Raw genomic sequence first — 24,497 nt, forward strand, 5'->3', positions numbered from 1 at the left:
TGGCTACAAGGATGGTGTCGAGATATGAACTTCGGATTCCTGGATCATAGAGAGGCGCTGCAGGGACTACAGGGACCAGACGGACTCCATTTGACCAGCAGAGGTAAGAACATCTTCGGACACCGACTAGCTCGCCTGCTTCGCAGGGCTTTAAACTAGGTAAGTTGGGGGAGGGGACCTACTCATATACTGGTGTGGAAAGGAACAATCCTGATGGGACGAGTCGACACTCTGTTTCCAAGGTAAGGACCCAATTTGCAAACAGTTCTCTAGGAGCCACACAGACTCAGTCAGGAATAGCCTTACAGGAACTCAGCAAACACAAATTGTGGAGGGCCATGTATGTTAATGCGCACAGTTTAGGCAATAAAATTCTAGAACTGGAAACTGAAATAAGAGATGCCAACCTGGACGTGGTGGCAATATCCGAGACTTGGTTCACGGACGCACATGGGTGGGATATGGCTATACCGGGATACAATCTACTTCGTCAGGACAGAGAGGGCAGGTTAGGTGGAGGGGTAGCATTATACATTAAAGAGGACATCAAAACCACCAGGATCACTGATGTCAAGTATACCGGGGAGTCCCTCTGGGTAAACCTGGCAAGAGGTGGCAAAAAATGCCTGTATCTTGGTGTGGTATACAGACCTCCAAGACAACCGGAAGACATGGACGCAGAATTAATTGAAGACATAGAGAATATAACTCTATGGGGCGACACTGTACTGCTAGGGGACTTCAACATGCCTGATGCAGACTGGAACACATTTTCAGCAACAACCAGCAGCAACAGGAGGCTTTTGACCTCCATAAAAGGAGTACATCTCAGACAGATGGTAACGGAGCCCACTAGGGCCCAGGCAATCCTAGACCTGGTACTCACCAACGGGGAAAGCGTCTCAGAGGTCTCGGTAGGAGATACGCTAGCCTCCAGTGACCATAACATGGTATGGTTCAACCTTGGGAAAGGATCCCCTAAATCAATTACAAAAACAAAGGTGCTCAAATTCCGGGGCACTGACTTCGCACGCATGGGAGATTTCGTTCATCAGACGCTGCAGGACCAAGCAGAGACCGGCAATGTGGAAACTATGTGGTCGTACCTGAAATCATCCATACACGAAGCAACTAATCACCACATAAAATCAGTAGATAAACGGCATAGAAACAACAAACCCCAATGGTTCACTGAAGAGATCTCGCACCTCATTAAGGAGAAGAAAAAAGCATTTCTTTCCTACAAACGTACGCAAAGAAGAGAAACTAAAGTAGAATATAAGACCAGATCTGCAGCGGTCAAAACAGCAGTTAGGGAGGCCAAACTTCGAGTGGAAGAAACTCTGGCAAAAAACATTAAAAAAGGGGACAAATCCTTCTTTAGGTATATCAATGATAGGAAAAAGAATACAGACGGTATTGTACGCCTTAGACAACCGGACGGAAACTACACGGTGGCGGATTCAGAAAAAGCAGAACTACTAAATGAATATTTCTGCTCAGTCTTCACCTGCGAAGCACCGGGACACGGACCACAGTTGAAGGTAAAACAAGACGTGGATGACCCGTTTCAGAATTTTGAGTTCACACCTGGGGACATCTACAACGAACTGGCAAGGCTAAAGGTAAACAAGGCCATGGGACCGGACAATTTACACCCAAGAGTGCTCAGAGAATTGAGAGATGTTCTGGCGGAACCGTTGGCAGTGCTCTTCAATCTCTCACTAAGTACGGGGAAAGTTCCGTTAGACTGGAAAACAGCCAACGTCGTTCCTCTACATAAAAAGGGTTGCAAGGCTGAGGCTGCGAACTATAGACCGGTAAGCTTCACCTCAATAGTGTGTAAACTCATGGAAACACTAATTAAGTATAAATTAGATACGATCCTGAACGAGGGAAATCTCCGGGATCCCAGTCAACATGGATTCACCAAGGGTAGGTCATGCCAGTCCAATCTTATCAGCTTCTTTGACTGGGTAACAAGAAGACTGGACTCAGGAGAGTCCTTGGACGTCGTGTACCTGGACTTCAGCAAAGCGTTTGACAGCATCCCACACCGCAGGCTGCTGAACAAGATGAAATCGATGGGATTAGGAGAGACTCTAACTGCATGGGTTAAAGATTGGCTTAGTGGCAGACTTCAGAGGGTGGTGGTTAACGGTACCCTCTCTAAAATGTCGGAGGTGACTAGCGGAGTGCCACAGGGTTCAGTCCTGGGCCCACTCCTCTTCAACATATTCATTGGGGATCTGACTCAAGGGCTTCAAGGCAAGGTAACCTTATTCGTTGATGACGCCAAATTATGCAATATAGTAAACGGCTATAATCTACAGGATGCTATGGAGCAAGACCTGCGTACTTTAGAAAATTGGTCCTCGATCTGGCAGCTGGGCTTCAACGCCAAGAAATGTAAGGTCATGCATCTCGGTAACAGAAATCCTTGCAGAACTTACACTCTGAATGGAGAAACTTTAACCAGGACTACGGCAGAACGAGACTTAGGAGTAATCATCAGTGCTGACATGAAAGCAGCCACTCAAGTGGAGAAGGCTTCATCTAAAGCATGGCAGATGATAGGTTGTATCAAGAGAAGCTTTGTCAACAGGAAGCCTGAAGTCATAATGCCATTGTACAGAGCAGAGCCATGGTGAGACCTCATCTGGAATACTGTGTGCAATTCTGGAGGCCACATTACCGTAAGGATGTGCTCAGAATTGAATCAGTTTAGCGGATGGCCACCAGGATGGTCTCGGGGCTAAAGGGTCTCCCGTACGAAGAAAGACTGAGCAAATTGCAGCTCTACACTCTCGAAGAGCGTAGGGAGAGGGGAGACATGATTGAGATATTTAAATACATCACAGGACGGGTAAATGCTAAAATAAATAAATAAATATTGGGTCAGAACAAAGGCTCCTCAAGCCCTGTATCCTGTCTCCAACAGCAGCCAAAACAAATGAAATTTAGAATCTTGATATCAGGTCCCTTGGTCTGATAAGTTTTTTTTAATTTAAATTTGTTGTTTTATGGAGAGAGTGATGTAAACAACTTTTGAATGCAAAGGTTGATTTGCCCTCAAGAGGCCCAATAGATCCTATGTTATTTTGGGATAAAGTTATGAAAGAATAACCTGATTCATCTGACCTTAGTCTTGATCTAACAATGATAACTGGAATATGATCAGTGAAAGAATCCTTGATGAGATGGCACCTTTAATTAAGAGGAGAAGGTGATCAAAAAATCAGACATATGGTTTAATAAATAATTGTTGGATTCAAGCGAAATTGCAGAAGGTTAGAAAGTAAATGGAGGAAAGTAAAGTCTGTAGAAAACAAAGAGGAATGGAGAAGTGCAATTAAGATTAATTGGTGATTACTAGAAGAATATGTTGCTCAACATTGATTGGTGAGGAAAGATTGGAATTAAAAAGGTTTTTAAAGTGGTAAAGTCTCTGACTGATGTAGATGATTTATTATTGCTCACAATGTGATTACTCCTACAGCTTTGGATTTGGCTTTATATTTTAAGGAAAAAGGTAGAAAAACTTAGGGCTCCTTTTATTAAGCTGCAATAGCGTTTTTAGCGTGCACAGAATTTTAGCGCGTGCTAATCCCTGCGCTACACGGCTAGAACTAACTCCAGCTCAATGCTGGCTTTAGCGTCTAGCGCACATAGCAATTAAGCGCGTGCTAAAACCGCTATCACAGCTTAGTAAAAGGAGCCCCTAGAGCTCAAATACCATAGTATTAAAGAATCCATTATGTAAGGGAACTAATAAGGTAAACTCTGATATTTCAGCTGACAGGATCTGGGAAATGATGACATTATTACATTAGAGGATTCTGTGAGGTTATTATGCAAATATGCAAAATCTAATTGCATATTAGATACATGTTCAGCCTACATAATGAAATCCGCTTCTATATCTTAATAAGTTGAACTCATGGATTGGATGAATTTTCATTTTAATTCTGGTAAATTCCCAGCATTGTCCTTGGAAACAGTTTTAACTCCCATTGTGAAAAATAAGAAGGGTGATATTCAGGATATAATTAATTAAAGGCCTGTAGCATCAATTCCACTTCTGGTTAAAGTGATGGAGGAATGAGTAGAAGAATAATTGAGTGATTATTTAGATAGATCTGGGATTTTGCATCATTCTCAAACAGGTAGTGAGCTCCTTCTTGGCACTGGGGAACGAAAGACTCAAAACTGATCAAAAATCCTTAATTATTCAATTTGACTTTTTGACCTTGTTGATCATGCATTATTAGTTTTGGGATCGTGTCTGCAGTACTTGACTGCAGCTGCAGTGTTGTTTGGAGTAGGTTGAATCATGGGTAACTGACCATAAGCTGAAGCTGAATAAAGAAAAAGCAACATTTTTATGGGTTAGTCATTCAGAAAAGTGACCATTTATTATCAATTGGCTTAAGTAAATTTCAAGTGAAATTGCATTTAAGATACTAAGGTGCGCTAGCGTTTACATTACATTACATTAGGGACTTCTATTCCGCCTATACCTTGCAGTTCAAGGCGGATTACAAAAGAGCTAACTGGACATTTCTAGTGAAGTTACAACAGTTTTAGGGTTTTTTTTGTTTTGTTTTTTGGTTACAAGGGAGGAGAGGTACCTGGATTAATTCCGGAAGAACTTGGGTGTGCTGGTGAATGCATCACTGAAGCCATCTGCACAGTGCGCAGCAGCCTTGAAAAAAGCCAACAGGATGCTGGGCATCATAAAGAGGGGCATAACAACCAGGACGCGGGAAGTCATCATGCCATTGTATCGAGCGATGGTGCGTCCATATCTGGAATACTGCGTTCAGTATTGGTCGCCGCACCTCAAGAAGGACATGGCGGTACTTGAGAGAGTCCAAAGGAGAGCAACGAAACTGGTAAAAGGGCTGGAACACTGCCCATTCGCCGAGAGGTTGGATAGGCTGGGGCTCTTCTCTCTGGAAAAAAGGAGGCTCAGGGGAGATATGATAGAGACCTTCAAGATCATGAGGGGCATAGAGAGGGTGGATAGGGACAGATTCTTCAGACTGAAGGGGACAACAAGTACGAGGGGGCATTCGGAGAAACTGAAGGGAGATAGGTTCAAAACAAATGCAAGGAAGTTTTTTTTCACCCAAAGGGTCGTGGACACTTGGAATGCGCTACCGGAGGAAGTGATCAGGCAGAGTACGGTACAGGGATTCAATCAGGGATTGGACGGATTCCTGAGGGATAAAGGGATCATGGGATACTGAGGGAGGAGCTGGGATGTAACACAAGTATAGAAAGCTAACCAGGTAATAAGTATAGAAACCCAACCAGGTCGTGCATGTGCAAGACCGGAGGGTTAGGACTTCGATGGGAAGATAGGACTTCAATGAGAAACCAAAGTGGCAAGGGAGCCCCTTCTGGTGATTCAGACAGGTTGTGACCTGTTTGGGCCGCCGCGGGAGCGGACTGCCGGGCAGGATGGACCTATGGTCTGACCCGGCGGAGGCACTGCTTATGTTCTTAACTTGCAAATTGGATATTAAATTGACTGTACGTTACTGTGTGATATAACAAATAGATTACAGTTAGAGTACAAATAAGATTAAGTTACATTTCAGGGATCTGAATATTTGGTTGGTGTTTTGGGGAGGAAGAGATTATTTAAGTGGAGGTTTTGGGGGAGAATTTATCTAGGAGGAGGGGGAAGGGTTGGGTTAAGATATCTGGATAAATTTTTTGAAAAGTAGGGTTTTGATTTATTTTCGAAAAGTTTTGAAGTCGCCCGTTGCGTTTTTAGCACACGCACAAGATTAGCGTGTGCTATAGCATGTGCTAGCCGAAAAATTACCACCTGCTTAAAAGGAGGCGGTAGCGGCTAGCGCATGGGGCATTTTAGCGCACATTAAGCGCTCGCTAAAAACGCGAGCGCACCTTTGTAAAAGGAGCCCTGAGTTTGATAATCTATTATAGATGAAGGTACAGTTTAACAAAGTAGTGAAGACTTTTTTGTTATAATGAAGAAGCTGCAAACTATTTGTTCAGACTCTGCTTCTTGCACAATTTGATTGGACTGCTCAAAATCTCTCACGTGTAAACCCCAACAGGTGCAATGTAGCAGTGCATTTAATATTTAAAGCAGGCAAATTTGAGCCTGCTTCATGTTTGTTCTTGAATCTTCAATGGCTGCTGATTGAAGCAAAAGTATCATTTAAGTTCTGTACTTGTATATTAATTTTCAAACATTTGATGGAGATTTACCAGATACTTTGTTTTTTTGCAACCTCTAAATAATTGTTCATATCGTAAATCAAAAGTTGCTTAGTTTCCCAAAATGTGTGGGACTATCTCTCTTAAGTTGCTTCATTCCTCATTTCAACGTGCCTTAAAAGCGTATCTTTATAGGGACTCTTTCGGAAGTTAGATATTGGATGTTTATTCATTTGTATTACTAGTCTTTGTGAACCGCATAGAACTTAATGGTATTTGCGGGATACAAATGAGTTTTATGTTATGTTATGTTATTGGTATACCAGGCTGCATCAGTATGGAGCTCTATTCCTACATCAATTCGATTAAAACAGATTACAGTGGTACCTCGGAATCTGAACGCCCCAGAACTTGAACGACTTGGAATTCAAACTTTTTTTTGTAGTAAATTTTGTCTTGGAATCCGAACTCTGCTTTGGAATCCGAACACCCTGCATTGTATGTGTATGTTTGTGCCCCAGAATCTGAAAGCTGCTTTGGAATATTTGTTAATATTTTACCTTAAAATCCAGTGTATTTACTGTTAAAATTTGAGTTTGTGAGTACCGAGGAACAGATTAATCCAGTTTCTATTATTTTCAATGGGAAAAATTGTCTTGGAACACGAATGCTTTGGAACTCCAACGGGGTTCTGGAACGGATTAAGTTCAGATTCCAAGGTATCACTAAATTTTTTATTTAGGAGAACACTGAAAATAATCCTCTTTCACAAAGAGGTTTTGACTGTTTTATTATTGTTTTAGGTCAGTGCATCTCAAACTGTGTGCCGAGGCACACTAGTATACCTCCTGAGATTCCAAGTGTGCCGCAGCACATCGAGGAGGAAGAGAGGCACCTGCCAGCTGACTTCCCTACGTGGTACAGCACCAGCGCTGCCCGATTTGCCGAAGGCCTGCATGTTTCCCCGTTCTCAAAAGCATCCTCCGGCTTCCCCCCTGGCCTCCCAGTCTCACCTTTAAAGCTAATTACAGCAGCCTGCAAAGGATTGCCGGTATGTAAAATGATTTTATTTTCAATATAGTGATTGAAATGTGTCAATTTTGAGAATTTATATCTGCTGTGTATATTGTGTGTATATGAAAGATGAATGGAAAAAATTGCATTACAATTAGTAAAGGGGATGGGATCTGGGGCAGAGCTTGGGTGGGCTTAGGGAGGTCTATGGTTGGGGTACTTGTTAGACTTAGCTCGAAGTAGTTGATAAAACACTGCTGTAGGCAATCAGCTGGCGCCAGTGCCTCTCCTTCTCTCCGGCCCTATTCCCTGCTGGCACTCCCTATTGGCGTCTCAGGGCCCATCTGGAAGGCCTCTGCACTTGCGCAGACATCGACGTGATGATGTCATGCTTATGTGTGATGTCATCATGGTGATGTCTGCGCACGTCTGGGTGCCTCAAGCCATGGCTACTATCTTTAGTGTGCCCTGGCTCGAGAAAGTTTGAGAGACACTGTTTTAGGTGATGTACTACCCAGATTATGCTCTGATATCTTTTTGTGTATCACTCATTGAACTATTTTTTGGGATAGATGAGTAACAAGTTCCTAACGTAATGTAAAAAGTACCTTGCAGGATCTCAAAAAGTATAGAGATTCCATTCTGCTTATTCCAGGGATAAGGAGTGGCTTTCCCCAAATCCATCTTAAGAATGGTTTATGGACTTTCCTCACAGGAACTTGTCTAAGCCTCTTTAAAACCCAGGCATACTAACAGCTTTTACCACAAGTTCTGGCAAGGAATTCCAAAGATTAATTATGTGTTGAGTGAAACAATATTTTCTCCAATTTGTTTTATGTTTAAATCATTTTTATTTAGGTAGTGTAACAAACATCTAAGGAAAGGGATGTTACCATTGGTTACCATTGGTGAGGCTTGAAGAATGATCTGAAATTTGGCAGCTAAAATGCAAGGTCATGCATTTGTGCTGCAAAAACCTGAGGGAACAGTACAGTTTAGGGGGTAAAGAACTTATGTGCACAATAAAAGAGCGGGACTTGGGTATGATTGTATGTGATGATCTTAAGGTGAATCTCCTTCAAAAATGATAATCTGATAATGAAGAATTTCCTTCTTCTAGACTTCAATCAATATATTTTCCTTTTTTTTCTTCTTTTTCTTCAATTGATGATTGAAATTATTAAAGTTGTTCAAATTATTTGGGGACAGATTACCTCAAGTGCTCACAGTTGTCTGATTATAGAACTGGTCTTATCTAGACAACCCTTAGCGAGCTATCATTGGTTTCTTAAATCCCCCTAAGCTGATATTTTCTTAAGGAGATTGGTCTTAGAAAGATAAGATAATCTTAAGGTGGCCAAACAGGTTGAAAAGGTAACTATTGCAATGTTGTGTCTTGAGGATTGCCAGTTATGTGCCTGTGTGAGAAGGGACACCAAGTACCTTTGTAGGAACCTATTTTAAGATCCCGATGAAGCTGATCACATAGCGGCGAAACGGGACACATTGATGTTTTGACACAGGCAGTCCAAAGATTGCAGAGTGAGCCACTAAAGTTTGGAAGACTAAGATAAGTGGCACTATAATATTTTCTGCATTGGATTTACAGTCTTAACCTCAAGCTAGTTCTTGTGGTTTTGTTAGGCAGTAACTAAGATTGAATATAATTGCCATTCATTCATTCCGTAGCAATTTAGATTGAATGTAACTGCCACTCATTTATTTATTCATATATTTATTCACTAATGGTGTAAGATAAATTATTGAAAAAAAACAAAGATAAAGAAAAAAACAAAGATAAATTTTTGATAAGTTCAGGCCGGTTAATTTTTGGCCAAAATAACTGTGAAGGTTTTCAGATCTTATGTTCTTGTTCATTTTTTTTTTTGCTGGCCTTTAATTACTTGTAAACCGAGTCGAGCTCCGCTGGGAGATGACCCGGTATATAAATTGAAGACTAGATTAGATTAGATAAATACTCACCACCACCTTGCAAATAGAGGAGAACTCTATATAAGCCTCGGTGTGGTATTTCTAAGATCTTTCCTTCACTTAGGTCTCTATGTGCTGTAGTTGACCTCTATTTGTGAATCTTTTGCATGCTACAGGTTAACATAAACATTTTTCCACTGATTTGTTTGATTCTTCAAGTGCTTTGTAGGTAACACAGAACTCCATAATGTGATTGCTGTTTGGGATTGACAGATATGAATATGTCACTAAACATCTTATAGCAAGGTATTGGTTATCTGTGGAGTTCCATGTTAAGTACAAACTGCTCCTAATGGTTTACTTGAGTCTCATTCAAATGTTCCCACTCAGAAATGTTTGCACTATGAATCAGTAAGAAAAAGTGTTCTCATGTGCTGGACCATATGAAAGGAATAGGTTGCCTGTATACTTTCGAGCTTTTGACAGCATCCCACACCGCAGGCTGCTGAGCAAGATGAAATCGATGGGGTTAGGAGAGACACTAACTGCATGGGTCAATGATTGGCTAAGTGGCAGACTTCAGAGGGTGGTGGTTAACGGTACCCTCTCTAAAACATCAGAGGTGACCAGCGGAGTGCCGCAGGGCTCAGTCCTGAGTCCAAGCCTTTTCAACATATTCATAGGGGATCTGACTCAAGGGCTTCAAGGTAAAATAACATTATTCGCCGATGACGCCAAACTATGTAATATAGTAAGTGAATGCAATTTACAGGATAATATGGCACATGACCTGCTTACATTGGATAGTTGGTCCTCGATCTGGCAGCTGGGCTTCAACACTAAGAAATGTAAGGTCATGCACCTCAGAAGTGGAAATCCATGCAGAACTTACACCTTGAATGGAGAAACTTTAACTAGGACTTCATCAGAATGAGATTTAGGAGTAATCATCAGTGCAGACATGAAAACTGCCAATCAAGTGGAGAAGGCTTCATCTAAGGCAAGGCAGATGATGGGTTGTATCAATACAAGTTTCGTCAGCCGGAAGCCTGAAGTCATAATGCCATTGTACAGAGCCATGGTGAGACCTCATCTGGAATACTGTGTGCAATTCTGGAGGCCACATTACCGTAAAGATGTGCTCAGAATTGAATTGGTTCAGCGGATGGCCACCAGGATAATCTCGGGGCTTAAGGGTCTCTCGTACGAAGAGAGACTGAACAAATTGTAGCTCTACACTCTCGAAGAACGTAGGGAGAGGGGAGTACCAGGAAGTACTTCTTCACGGAAAGAGTGATTGATCATTGGAACAAGCTTCCATTGCAGGTGATCGAGGCCAGCAGCGTTCCAGACTTTAAGACTGGGCAGACTTGATGGGCTATAGCCCTTTTCTGCCATCATCTTTCTATGTTTCTATGTTTCTATGAGCTGTATCAAGTTAAGAAATTGTTGAAGAAACACCTTTTTATGTCAGATGAAATATGCTACACATTAATAGCTTTGATTGACTTTATCTGTTATCAGCACTTTGTAAGTTTGTTCTTGTTTGTCAATGAATGATTTATACTCATATGTTGTGATGTGCTTCACGTGTTTTAATATGTATGTAACATTTGTAATCCACTTTGGATCAAAGCGGAATAGAAATAATAAACAAGAATGATAATATTTTCTATTTTATTCTCCATCCTTTTTCTAATAATTCCTTTTGCTTTTTTGGTCAGTGCCATATACTGTTAGGTTAATATAGTAGGAAGGCACCTATAACTATGTCACTGAAACAAATAATTTATTTAGAGGCCTGTTCAGTAAACTGCATTAAATAGCATGTTTCATCACACTGATGTGTACCCTGTGTTAAACCAGCCAGTGCAGTTAAAATCCCATGCTAGTTGTTTATTGCAGGTAGGGATGGGTCACAGGCATGACTGAGGCAGAGCAGAAGCATGGCCAGCTGCAACTGCCAATAGTATGGATTAGGGTTACCAAATGTCTGGATTTACCTGGACATGTCCTCTTTTTAGAGGACTGTCCAGGCATCCGGATGGGTTTTGAAAACGCAGCACTTTATCTGGGTTTTGAAAACCACTAATCTATGAGCTGTGTTTCTAAGGCAATGCGATGATGTCACATCCGTGCGTGCACAGATGTCCTCCAGATGCGGCCCTGAAGAGACAGGGTTTGTGTGGGTGAGAAGGGAGGGAGAGAGAGAGAGAGCGAGAGTCCTGTACAGGTGACAGGTGAAGAGCCTCCCCTGAAATCCCCTAACATATTAGGCTAATAAACACAACTAAAGGCCTAAGATGGCTGAGAATGCTCTGACTAAAACTGTCAAGCCTTTGCACAGTCTATGCTTGCTGAAATCAGCAAGCCAAGCGAAAAATGAGTGAGTGAAACGAAACTCATTCTTTTACATGGCAACTGGTGTCACATCTGCAGTAATGCCAGGGAAGTGTATTTAAGAAGGATGAGAACAAGTCTTAACCAAGAATATAAAAATACATTATTTTGCAAGAATACCTTTTGACAAGAGGCTTTTACTGGCCGATGGCTTGAAATTGCTGACATGATAAATTAAAACGGCATATGCGGGAAAAGATAGATTTTCTGGTAAACAGGACATGCGTATGGTATGACACAGATATTATGAACCAATTAATAAACTGATAAATGTAATGACGTTTGTAAGTGACCAATAAAAATTAACAATATGATATGTGCCAATGTGGCCTCAAGCTGTCAAGAATTGTATAAGAGACAGCCTTGGTGATTGTGAAAGCAGGACAGACATCCAGGTATACTCAAGCGCTTGAGGCATACTATCTGTCAGCTCCATATGCTGTAAAGATTTGTTCTTGTAACCTGTTATTGATTGTTAATAAAATAAATATATATTAATTATAACAGCATATTGAGTTTCCATGAAGCCAGTGGTATTGAAAGGCCGTAAACAGATGGCTTTTCATGGGGGCGGGGTTGGCGGGCGGAATGGGGCAGAGTTATGGGTGGAATGGGGCAAGACTATGAGCATGACAGGGTGGGGCAAAGTGGAACGGTGTGGGGCCACATATCCTCTTTTTTGAGGACAAAATGTGGTAACCCTATCATGGATGCACACCACCTCACAAGGCCTCTAGGGATCATCCTGCTGTATAAGGAGTGATTCTTCTTATAAGGATGGAATATGGACGTCCATGCAATATCAATGTCTAAATGATAGTTTTCAGACATCCAAAACAAGAGTAGAGCTATAACATATGGGATAGTAACAATAAAATAAAGACTTCCACTGCTTATATGTTTGTACCTGATTAGTAAATACTGCTGAATTATTCTTTTACAAGGTTAAAGAAAAGAAAATAGCAATTAGAAATGCACTGTTCCAGGCATGTTTTTATGTGCACCTAAGTATTTAGTTGTTCACAGAGAAGACAATTTCATGATTCAAAGGGTGTCACCTTTAGTGAAGTAAATACCATATTAAAGGTTGTGTCACAACTGAACAATGAGTGCTGTGAAATGATGCTTTGCACTGAGTTTGATCTACGGATGAAGAACTCAAGGCACACAATTGGTGATTCACGCTGTTGGAACGCATTTTCTTTTATTTGCAGTGTAAGACTTGGATTTAGATTCTGATTCAGGACATTTTATTGTCAAGGCAATTTGTATGCATTGTCAAGGTAATGCATGAATGAGTACATTTGCAAAGGCTTCGGTGCCTTTTATGTGGGTAGAGATAAGAGGAAACCCTCTTAAGTCGGCTATGGTTGGTTACATGGATTTTTAGGTTGTAATGTGCACACTGTGTAACACACATACTTTCGGTAGCTTTGAAAAGACACATTACAGGTGGTGTTTCAGGGGTGTGGTGGGAAACTGCATGCATAGATTTCGGTTTTGGAAATTAACACACATAATAGGTGTACCGCTAATGAGCCTGTTTGATGCCATTGTTAAGCACTCTAGGGCAGATGTGTTTAGCAATTGCACAAAGCCACAAAAACAGTGTATGGAGCTATCTTTTGGTTGAAAAATCAGCTAGGTATACGAGGGCTGAAAGGCACTCATGTCCATTCCAGAATTTATTCCCCCCAAATGTTACTCATCAGCGATGGACTTGTCCCCTAAAGATCCATATTTAACAAAAAAGGTTGGAGAAAAAGCCTCAAGGTAAATATTTCACGCAGCAATCACAATTGATTTTAAGCTGTAAGTAATCTTCTCATCGGCAAAAAAATTTCAACCCCCCCTAAAGAAAATGTATAGATCTACCAGGGATAATCACCCAGCACTGTGCATACACTCTAGTAAATTTTAAGGGAAAATTTTCATTTAGCTCAGATGCATGGCAAATTAATGTTCCATCTGCACTGCTTTCACCGTCATCTCTCTTATCGGTGTATAATAGCTGTAACCGCATCATACATTACATTCAAGAAAGCCAGGCAAAAGGACTGCATCAAACTCCAACAAGGCCTTGTTTCACTGATGTTCGGCTTCTTCAGGGATTCTGAAACGCTACTCATTCCCTTGTATTGGCATGCACTGCCAATAAACACCTCCTCCCCCTTTTACAAAACCATAGCGTGGTTTTTAGCGCCGGCCACGGCAGGAACAGCTCTGGCGCTCATAGGAATTCTATGAGCGTCGGAGCTGTTACTGCCATAGCTGCCACTAAAAACCATACTACAGTTTTGTAAAAGGGGGGAGGGGGGAGTTCTGGACTTAACAGGATAGTTACCATTTGAAAATTGTCTATGGTACCTGTTATTTCTATGAGTGACAGAATGTTGCAAAACAATAAATACATTTAAAAATGCACCTATTCGCACATTGTTCTCTTAGGCTTCCATAGCTGGTGTCATGATTGTTGTGGTTGCCTGGGTCTTGCTCTGTCCGAAGAAGTGGAATCAACATTTCAGCCACTGTGCTGTGCCTTTCTGAAGAAAAATAGTAGAATATTAAACAGGAGAATCAAATCCACAAACACAAAGACGCAAAGCAAGGAGTGGAAATGGCCTGGTATACTCAATATATTTCATAAATGTCCTTTCATTCGTCCAAAAGTAACTCAGTGACTCGACATGTACATGTTTCGGCCGAGATGGCCTGCTTCAGGAGTCTTAGAAAATCTCAAAGATAATGTAAATTGGTTGGTCCACAAATACACAAACTTCACAGCAGTGGGTACAGAATTGAAACCTCTGAGGAGAAAGGTGCTGGAGCCATAACAATTTCCTTGGCGTTCAAAATCTAAAAAAAACATTTTGAACGCCAAAGAAATTGCTTTGGCTCCAGCACCTTTCTCCTCAGAGATTTCAGTTCTGTACCCACTACTTTTTTCCAAATGTTGGACATTTCCTAGTTCATTTCACTTTCATTATGCTAAGAATTATTTTTTTTTTAATCACATTAAAGCTTCTAAACATGCAAATTGACTTTTCACAATAATTGATAGGTGAGCACATGTTAAATCACTACTGAAATTGTCCTCTACATGTTTTAATTCTATTATTAAATATCTAAGTTCTCTGTCATCTGAAGTAAGGTGGCCATCTGAATTATGAGAAAAACAAAAAACAAGCTACGGCATACTCATATTTCTTATTTCTTCCTTGTACAATTTGCTATGTGAAACTGCCTATTTCTAGAATCTCTGTAAGGCTATCTTAAGTGTGTTTGATAAAGAATGAATTGTTTGCTTTTAACTATTTCTGTTAAGTAACCTAGGTAAAAGATATGGAATGGTTTTGGTCTGAGTGTTGTTTTGTTTAGTCTGCATGGTTTTGATTAGGAAACCCATATTTTACAAGATATTTAAATGTGTGGGATTTTGTGCTTTTGCGGTGAGTATGTTTGTCTTTATTTAGTCTAAACATTTGGGATTCATTTTGAGAGATTCACCTGTGGGAAACAATTCTGGAATTGACTACTAACTAGATATTTAGCCAATATGTTATATGAGTTTTCTAACCTAAGGAGACATGTTTGGGCATAGAGAGCTTATAGATTTGGTATGAACTAGTTTGAGAAGATAAACATCATTTTAGCTTTGCTCAGAATACCATTTACATATGGAAAATATGATGAAGTATTTGTATTTAATGGATTTGTCAAGATTTAAAGCTCTTCCTGATATTAAGCTCTGTGGTCAGCATTTCCTTTAAACCCATGCAGCACTGGCTCCCAACCCTATCCTGGGGGACCACCAGTCAGTTTGGTTCACCTTCATTATAGGCAAATCTATCTCAAGCGTATTCATTAGGGATATCCTGAAGACCCAACTGGCTGGTAGTCCCCTAGGATAGGGTTGAGAACCACTGATCTGGAGAGTCAGAACTGATATATACTCTATCGTGTTCTACTACTGGCCAGTTATAAAGTTGAATAGAGGTAAATAGGCCATTTGTGATCATATAATGAGTAATTTGGGGCAATTTTATTTTATTTATTTTCTATACCATTCTCCCAGAGGAGCTCAGAACAGTTTATATGAGTTTATTCAGGTACTCAAGCATTTTTCCCTGTCTGTCCCGGCAGGCTCACAATCTTTCTAATGCACCCAGGGCAATGGGGGGAATTAAGTGACTTGCCCAGGGTCACATGGAGTAGCATGGGTTTGAACCCACAACCCCAGGGTGCTGAGGCTGTAGCTTTAACCACTACTCCACACTCTCCCGGCAATGAGTAATTTGGGGCAACTTCCTTTCTTAGCCAAGCAATGCATTATCCCTCTCATTAACCTATGAATGAACTTCATTATTGTTTTGTGGAATCAGCAAATTACTCCTCTCTGAGCAACATCTGGAACTGGGCAGAGGAAGCACACAGATTGTGATCCCGAAGTGAAAGCAGTGTGAAATGCTAGCTCTTACTCCATAGGAAGTAATGGAAAAGTTCAGCTTTATGAGCTCTAGAAAGTACAGCATGCTCAAAATATTCTACCACCTGTCTCAACTCAGTTCTGTCAGCAGCATTTTAAACAATATGGGGCTCAAATGAAAATATGTCTAAAACCCACCCAAGTAGGCACTTGGACTACCTAAAAGACAGGTTGTCCAAGTGCTGATAATCAAAATGGCCTTTTAGACATATCCAGGGGCATTTTAGTCTTCTGAACGTCACTGTTCACACAGAGCTGAAAGGGGCATTTTTGGAGGAGTGGAGAGGGTGGGATTTGGGCGGCACATGGGCCAACCTAGACTTAGGCCCTTCTTTTACTAAGGCGTTTTAATGCGAGTTTAGCGCGCACTAAATCAACACGTGCACTAACCGCTAATGAATCCATGCATGCATTAGTGTTTAGCACGTGATTATCATGCGCTAATATTTATTGTGCTCTAAAAAGCATAGTGCATGTTAATAAAAGAGGGGGTTAGTTGATCTGCAGGGATAATCAAAAGTTTTATGAGGCTACCTGGACGTAACTTATACATTGTGACTTAGGCGATCTAAAACCAGGTCTAAGTGCCAAGAAGGTATCCAAAGTGACCAGATAACCACTGCAGACACAAAGTACAGACCCCACACACATTCCCCAGTGATCACTGACCCCCCACCCCCACCCCTCACACCACCATAAAAATCGGAATAAAAATGTACTTACATGTCTCAGGAACATCAGCACCTGCTATAGGAAAGCCAAGTAGAGCTATACAGAAGTCTCTTAAGTGGCCTGGGGGGATGGGCTAGTGAACCATAGAGAGGAGGACCCAGGCCTATAAGCCACTCTAACCACTACATTCATGGTGGAAAATGTAAACCCACCAAAACTCCCCCAAACCCTACTGTGCTACCATATAGGTGCACCTGCAGCCATAAGGGCTATTGGGGTTGTAGACAGGTGGGCATAGTAGGTTTTGGGGTGTTTGGGGGGGCTCAACATTATTTATATGGAAGTTCTGGTGAGGTGTTTATGTGGCACCCTTTTTGTGCCCTGTAAGGTGCCCACTGCTCTGTTGCCATGTCTGGGAAGCCAGCCCATCATAATGCTGGCCCCTCCCATAATGCTGGCCCCTCCCATGTCCAAAAGTTCCTGTTCTGGGTATTGGGACTTGGACGAATATTTGGACGAGAATGTGGTATAAAGATAGATGTGCTGGCGGTTTGGATGATCAAAAGCCTGGATGTACAGATGAATGATTTCTGAAAAAAGTATACTTTAGATATATGTTTTGAGAATGGATATTTGTGGTAATTGGTTCCAATGCTCCAGGCCTTGTATTGAGAAAATTGACTATCTAGTATATTTGTGGAAAATTTATCAGAAAGAGGGTACTATTAGTTGATTTTGGGATAAGGATTTTAAAGTTTTCTGGGTTAAATAGGAGGTTAGTAAATAAGAAAGATAAGGAGGTTCCTCATAAGAATGGGTTTTGTATACGAGAAGTAAAGTTATATACTGTACTGGTAAATGATGCGATGGTGCAGTGGTAACCAGTGTGCCACTTTCAAGAAAGGAGTTAAGTGATCAAATTGTTTTGCCCCTGAGATCAGTTTTATGGTGGAGTTTTTTATTAGTTGTAACTGTTGTATGTCCTTTTTTTCTTAACAACATTGTACAGTAGAGAGTATTGCAATAATCTAATTGACTGATGATAAAAGAATGAACTAGCATGTTTAGAGTTTGCGGTTGTATTAGGGATCTGAGATTGCTCGAATTTGTCAGAGCCCGAAATATTCTTTTTGATGAATGTCAAAATTTGTGGTTGACAGGAGAGTGTGCCATCTAGAATGAAACCTAGAATTTTATGGTAGGTTGCAGTGGGATGGGAACAGAACAGAGCAAAATGGGCTGAGATAAAGTAGCATTAGAGAAATTAGAAAAACACATCTCAACTTGGAGACAGTCTGTTAATGGCAGAGAAAGCATTATTTTAGAGCCAGTCTGTTAATTGCATCAAGTTATTGTTGATACACTGGACCTTGTGGGCATCATGGAGGTCTAGCAGGCACAATAACTGAATGTTATCTGCATAGTGTAAAGTCTAACTATTGAGCATGGGTAAGATATGGCACAAAGAAGATATTAAAGGATGTGGGAGAGAGATGGATCCTTGTGGGACTCCAGAAGTTAATGAAAATAGTTTTGATGAGGTGGTGTTGAAATGAGCTACATAAGACCGGTTGGAAGGATATGATATGAACCATGCAAAAACAGAATCTCTTAGTCCTATTTGATGTAACCTGGACAGAAGAATTTTGTGATCGACTAAGTGGAAGGCAGAAGAGGATAATGGTCTAAGTGCTGATATATATATATATATATACAGTAAAACCTTGGTTTGAGAGCATAATTTGTTCCAGAAGCATGCTTGTAATCTAAAACACTTGTATACCAAAGCAAATTTCCTCTTAGAAATAATGGAAACTCAGACGATTCGTCCACAACCCAAAAACTTTAATACAAAATACTATATGTATTTGTATTGCAAGACCTCGCTTGCAGCATCAGAGAGAGAAGAACCATCGGCTCAGTTGTGATGTGTGTATACTGTACGTACTTGTATTGCAAGACATTGCTTGTATATCAAGTTAAAATGTAATAAAATGTTTTGTTTGTCTTGCAAAACACTTGCAAACCAAGTCACTTGCAATCCAAGATAGATAGATAGATATAAATGATGATACCTAAAAGGTAGGGAGAATGAGAGGGCATTCTCTAAAGTTGAAAGGGGATAGATTCCGTACAAACGTAAGGAAGTTCTTCTTCACTCAGAGAGTGGTAGAAAACTGGAATGCTCTTCTGGAGTCTGTTATAGGGGAAAACACCCTTCACGGATTCAAGACAAACTTGGACAAGTTCCTGCTAAACTGGAACGTATACAGGTGAGGCTGGACTCATTTAGAGCACTGATCTTTGACCTGGGGGCCGCTGCATGAGCGGACTGCTGGGCACGATGGACCACTGGTCTGACCCAGCAGCGGCAATTCTTATGTTCTTATGGCAGTCTTGGTGCTATGGTGACTACTGGAAGGATAAAGGCAGGACCCTCCCTAAACCCCAGTGGTCATTGACCCCACTTCTATCCCCCTAAGAAGTGAGAGAGGCAGTATATACCAGGCTGTATGGGTATTCCTCTTAGAACAGGTTCCTAGAGTAGCTTAGCGGTCAGTGCAGTGGACAGTAGGGAAGGGGGACCAAGGCCCATATCCCACTCTAACTGGTACATTTGTGGTATAAAGTGTTGATCAAAATACCTACTGAACCCACATATAAGTGACACCTGCAGGCTTAAGGATTGTTATAGTGGTGTATAGTTGGGTACAGTAAATACAATACAATACAATTGTTATTTGTATACCAATACCTCCATGAAGTTCACAGTGGTTTACATAAGTAATTATGGTGATACAAATTAAAAACTAGTCTTACAATATTTAGGAATTATTAGTAACAAATTCATGGAATAGATAGATCTTTAGGTCTTTTCTGAAACATTTAAGACTAGACTGTTGATTAATATTTGTTGGTAATGCTTTCCACAGCTTTGCTGCTTGATATGCCCATATGGAGTTAAAAGTTCTATTGTATCTAATGTTCCTAATGACTGGATGCCAAAAAGTATCATTTTTTCTTGGGTTCAAAGATGGATTATTAGAGAATATTTTTTATATTCCTGGAAGACTCACCAACAATTTAATAGGATTATGATGTGATGTGTAGCTTTGACCTTATATGTGAAGTTCACTGCAATTCCCTCCAGGCCAGTGGTCTCAAATTCAAACCCTTTGCAGGGCCACATTTTGGATTTGTAGGTACTTGGAGTGCCTCAGAAAAAATAGTTAATGCCTTATTAAAGAAACTAGTCTTTAAGCCCATTACATTAACGGGTACTAGAATATATGTCTTGTCTGTCTTTCTTTCTGTCTTTCTCCCTACCCCTGTCTTTTTCTTTCTATATCTTTCCCTTCCTGTGTCTTTCTTCCTTTCTTTCTGTCTCCCTCCCCACTTCCCTGTGCAGCAGCTGCAGCATTCCCTCCCCCTCCATTTCCCTGTGCAGGAGCAGCATTTCTCCATCCCCCTTTCTCTTCCTGAGGTGTGGCCGGCTCTCTTGCCAGAGTTATTTTTAAGTTTAAAGGTGACGCGGCGGCTCTTCTAACGATCTCCGCCTGCATCGGAAGTCTTCTCCGACGCAGGTGCGGCTTGTTAGAGGAGCTGCGGTGGCACCTGTAAACTGAAAAATAACTCCGGCAAGAGAGCCGGCCAACTGGCAGTTCAATGAGAGCCACAGCTTCCTTAAACACATCCTCCCCCCCTTCCCTTCCTTCCCGCTGTCTGGCCGGCTGTCTTATTTGTAAGTTGGTCCTGTTGTTTGGTCTGGCTTACTCCCTGCTCCCTTAGTGCCTTGCCGTAGTGTTTTTTAAGTTCAAAGACGCGTCGGCAGCTCCTCTCATGATCCCCGCCTGCGTCGGAAGTCCGACACAGGCAGGGATCATGAGAGGAGCCGCCCCCGTATCTTTGAACTTAAAAATACACTACGGTAAGGCACGCAGGGAGCAGGCCAACAACAGCACCTTGAGGTCCGCAAGTGTGCTTATAGGAAAACAGAACCCTAAGCATGCATGTGCACTCCTACCTGCTGGGGACCTACTGATCATGGAAAACGGAACATGCAAGTAGGAGTGCGCATACGCGCTGAGGGTTTTATTATAGTAGATTACAATTTTGCATGAGGTGAAACACTTTATAGTTTATAAATCTTTCCTTTTGGCTAAGTTTTAATAATAATATTATAATTTATAGCTAAAGAGAGACATATGATCAAGAAACTGTTTTATTTTACTTTTGTGATAATGATAAACATACCGAGGGCCTCAAAATAGTACCTGGCGGGCTGCGAGTTTGAGACCACTGCTCTAGACTGTCCCACTGCTCTTGTGGGATGTCTTGGGATGCCTGCATGGCCAGTCTAGTAAGGCTGCTGGCCAGACATCCCAAACTCTTGTTTTTGTGCATTTTTCCCTTGGATAATTTTTGTTCAAAATGGCCTTTAAAGAAAGATGCACCAATCACAAAAAAATGTTTAAAATAGAGCAATTTTCAAACCAAAAAGATAGATGTTTTTCTGGTTTGAAAATAACCATGTTTGGCATTGGATGTATGGATATTTTAGTGTTTTGTTTTGTTTTTTGCAAAACATCTAATATCAGATTTGGACATCATATTGAAAATGCTCCTTCCAAATATCACCTGAACATCGTAGCATGTCAGAAAAAGGATAATGAAAGGCAAACCTTGACCTTTTTTGGCCTCAAAATTTGTGATGAGACCTCAATGAATTATAAATATTATTATATGAGGTTTTTAATGGAAGAAATTGGAAGATACTGTTTTCCCATAAACTCCAGTGCTGGTTAATAAACATATTTTAAATTCTTTTATAGGAAGATGTTGTTGCATATTTGCAACCTGGCCTCTTGGGAAGCAAGAAAAATATTAATATTCTCAGATAAGTTCTGCAAACAGATGGCTAAAATTAAACTTTTTTTTCAATACTAACTCTGAAATATAATACAAGTCACTACTGTAGTTCTTTAAAAAGAGATATGGTTGATATTTTTGGGATATTTTGTGGGAAATAGATGGTACCCTGTGAACTGACTACATTAATAATAAAGCAAACTGAATAGAATTGATGTTCTGATAACTGAGGAACTTTCTCTGCCATTAAGGGGTCTCCATAAATGACTTTAACTGTAATTAATAAGATGCCTTATGAGTTGCCATGGGAATAAAGGCAGTGAAATGATTTTGAACCCTTCTATTTAGGAACTGAGGTGAAAGAACTCCAAATAAATCATAACACAAAGAGAATCTTGGGAGTCACATACTTTAAAGCTTACCACTCTGTTTTCTTCTTAAACTGCATTTGCAATAGAACAGTTTCTTTACTACTCCATGGGTTCAGAATGCTGTTTATTCCTTTATTCCTGGCAGCATTCCTATCTGCAGACTTATATAAAGAGTCTGGTAAATTTCAGGATCTGGTTACTTGAATGAATGCTTAACATTTTGGGTACTAAGTAAGATATATAGTTCCTTTTATCTCATATCAAGCTTTCTTTGATATTGAGTCACTGCTGAGTGCTCTCTACTGGTTAATGTGGATTATTATTTTTGTATCCCAGTAGAGGTCTTAGGTTTATATCACTAGACTAGATCACCTTTGATGGCATTAGAAGACACTTTAAAAAAAACAAAAACAGAGAGGACAATGATTGGATTAACATGGAAACTGACTTCTGGATGTAGTGTTTGCAGAGGAGAGCTGGAAGACATGGATGGGACACTCTGCAGAGTACAGACAGGGTGTGAAGCAGAAAATATCAATGCTGTGTTTATTTAGTGAAAAGGCGAAGGATTCTGATTTTAAGTGTTGCTATTATAAAAATTAAGGCCCCCTTTTATTAAGTTGCGTTAGGGTTTTTTATTGCCGGTTGCTGCAGTAAAAGTTCTGATGCTAATAGAATTCCTATGAGCATCGGAGCTTTCACCGCAGCAGCCGGCGATTTAAAAAAAAACAAAAAACCCCTAACGTGGCTTGATAAAAGGGGGCTTAAATTTAGGCCCTGATTCTGCAAAGCACATAAAGTTAGGTGCAGTTTGGGCATCCAAGTTAGGCGTTCAGCACTGTTTAGAATAGATGTCTAAATTTTTAGGCATCCTTTAGAGCAGTGTTCTCCAAACCTGTCCTGGAGAACCACTAGCCAGTCGGGTTTTCAGGATAGCCCTACTGAATATGCATGGGGCAGATCTGCATTCCTATCATCTTCATTACATGCAAATCTCTTTCATGCATATTCATTAGGGTTATCCTGAAAACCTGACTGGCTGGTGGTCCTCCAGGACAGGGTTGGGAACCACTGCTTTAGAGAATCAGGTTTTAGGTGAGATTTAGACATCCAATCAATGTCCTTAATGTTATAATATTTTATTATTATGATGTTATTAGAATGGTAATTTTATGAAGTTTTTCATTATAATTGTGATACTTGGAGTTGGATCTGTTTAATGCATTTATTTATTTTTCTTCCATCACAGTGACTGGGATTTGAACCAGCAACATTGGGATAGAAAGCTGTTGGTTTAACCAGTGTGCTACACAATGCGATAGTAAGTTGCATAGCAATTGTACAACTGGGTCCTATAGGCATTGTAAAGGGAAGCTTTTTAGCAAGAAACATAAAGCTGTGTTTTTCATGTGCTGTGCTTCAGTTAATGGATCTTTTCCTCTAATTAGCAAATAGCATTGCTGTTTGTTCACAAAATTAGAAGGTTTTGCATGCAATATATCTGTTCTAATGTGCCCTGTTTATGTGGTGCCTTATTGAATGTATTTTGCACTTAATAAAGCAAAAATAAAAACCCAGAGAACTGTTTAGCAGATCGCATTAAGGTCATCCAAAAACTGTGCCTATGTTCCGTAGGAGTAGTCCACAAGTTAGTGCAGCTGACTGCAAAACAAAGTTTTCCTTTCCAGTTTCATTACCAGGGGAGATGGAAGGGGACAGAAATCACTGTGGGAATTAAGAAGGGGTCTTCCCATAATCCCTCCATTGAGAAGTTGCTCAATTAAAACAAGTTATTATAACTTGGACATCACTGAAATAGGCCCAGATAAAAATGTCCTTCTTTTATTAGATATGGGCATTTCTTCCCATTCCCTACTTTTGGGCCCTCTCTAGTTCCACCTCAAATACACCCAGACCACCACCCCCCCTTGCTATATGGATTTGTACATTTTTAGGAGATGGATTTTTTTTTTAGCCATCTGCTTTGAAAATTTGCACCATAATATGCCACACACGCACAATCTTCGTAGACAGCATAAGGAGTAAACAATGATAAAGTATAGAGATAGATAAAATAGAATAATAGGAATTAAGTAGGTTATATTTAAACTCTGGAAGCAATTGTCAAAGTGGGCATCATAATTTAGGTGCCCACTTTCTATGAGCTATGAGCTTCTCCTAGAACAGCAATTACCTGCATATTTTCTATTCTAGAATACTAGTTTTATTTGGGCATCTCTCCTGCCGCGGGTCGCGGCAGTTCAGGTAGAGGGGTGATTGCATCGCGGCAGAAGAGATGAGCCAAATCTCCTGCCGCGATGGTTGTGGTGGGGGGGTAGGTAGGTTGCCGGGCCGCTGAGCTGATCGCAGCAGCCGCCATCAGCTCAGCTGGCCCTTTTTCGGTACTTATACCTGTTTTGACTTGGTCTAAGTCAAAATGTATAAGTGCTGACTAGGCAACCTGTCAAAAGGTTTGGTTATACCTGCTGTACGCCTAGGTGTAGGTACCTCCCGCCCTTTCCCCTCCTCTAAAAACGCCTCTTTTCACTCTATGCTTT

Source organism: Geotrypetes seraphini, chromosome 2 (genome assembly GCF_902459505.1).
Source record: "Geotrypetes seraphini chromosome 2, aGeoSer1.1, whole genome shotgun sequence".
Classification (NCBI taxonomy): Eukaryota; Metazoa; Chordata; class Amphibia; order Gymnophiona; family Dermophiidae; genus Geotrypetes; species Geotrypetes seraphini.